The 1,012-nt window shown below is 45.1% G+C and overlaps 4 non-coding genes across 4 annotated transcripts; all 4 read left to right on the top strand.

Annotated features, from left to right (window-relative positions):
• Positions 1-76: 76 nt before the first annotated feature.
• On the top strand, positions 77-149 carry Pmar_PMAR016320. Its single transcript has one exon. It is a non-coding gene; the product is annotated as a tRNA-Ser (tRNA).
• A 146-nt stretch (positions 150-295) lies between these two features.
• On the top strand, positions 296-368 carry Pmar_PMAR016321. Its single transcript has one exon. It is a non-coding gene; the product is annotated as a tRNA-Thr (tRNA).
• A 146-nt stretch (positions 369-514) lies between these two features.
• Pmar_PMAR016322 lies at positions 515-587 on the top strand. Its single transcript has one exon. It is a non-coding gene; the product is annotated as a tRNA-Thr (tRNA).
• A 146-nt stretch (positions 588-733) lies between these two features.
• Positions 734-806, top strand: Pmar_PMAR016323. The gene has a single exon. It is a non-coding gene; the product is annotated as a tRNA-Thr (tRNA).
• Positions 807-1,012: the final 206 nt, after the last annotated feature.

Consider the following 1,012-nt stretch of genomic DNA (forward strand, 5'->3'; position numbering starts at 1 on the left):
TGCACCACTTGAATTGTGGTATGCGTTTCATTGAGAAATTTCACGACATGGTTAGACTTTAGACTTGCAAGACCGTGCCTTCTTAGCTTAGTTGGTAGAGCACCCGCTTACTAAGCGGGAGGTCGTCGGCTCAACTCCGGCAGAAGGCTTGCTCTGAGTCCGTTTGTCGAAAACCGACTGAATTTCGTAATTTTTCACTGAAATTTAGTACCAAATTGTTGCACCACTTGAATTGTGGTATGCGTTTCATTGTGGAATTCTATGGCATGGTTAGACTCCACACTTGCGAGACCGTGCCTTCTTAGCTTAGTTGGTAGAGCACCCGCTTAGTAAGCGGGAGGTCGTCGGTTCAACTCCGGCAGAAGGCTAGCTCTGAGTCCGTTTGTCGAAAACCGACTGAATTTCGTAATTTTTCACTGAAATTTAGTACCACATTGTTGCACCACTTGAATTGTGGTATGCGTTTCATTGAGAAATTTCACGACATGGTTAGACTTTAGACTTGCAAGATCGTGCCTTCTTAGCTTAGTTGGTAGAGCACCCGCTTAGTAAGCGGGAGGTCGTCGGTTCAACTCCGGCAGAAGGCTTTCTCTGAGTTCGTTTGTCGGAAACCGACTGCATTTCGTAATTTTTCACTGAAATTTAGTACCAAATTGTTGCACCACTTGAATTGTGGTATGCGTTTCATTGAGAAATTTCACGACATGGTTAGACTTTAGACATGCAAGAACGTGCCTTCTTAGCTTAGTTGGTAGAGCACCCGCTTAGTAAGCGGGAGGTCGTCGGTTCAACTCCGGCAGAAGCCTAGCTCTGAGTTCGTTTGTCGGAAACCGACTGCATTTCGTAATTTTTCACTGAGATTTAGTATCAAATTGTTGCCCCACTTGAATTGTGGTATGCGTTTCATTGTGAAATTTCAAGACATGGTTAGACTTTAAACTTGCGAGATCGTGCCTTCTTAGCTTAGTTGGTAGAGCACCCGCTTAGTAAGCGGGAGGTCGTCGTTCACTCC

Source organism: Perkinsus marinus (genome assembly GCF_000006405.1).
Source record: "Perkinsus marinus ATCC 50983 genomic scaffold scf_1104296955226, whole genome shotgun sequence".
NCBI classification, from domain to species: Eukaryota; Perkinsozoa; order Perkinsida; family Perkinsidae; genus Perkinsus; species Perkinsus marinus.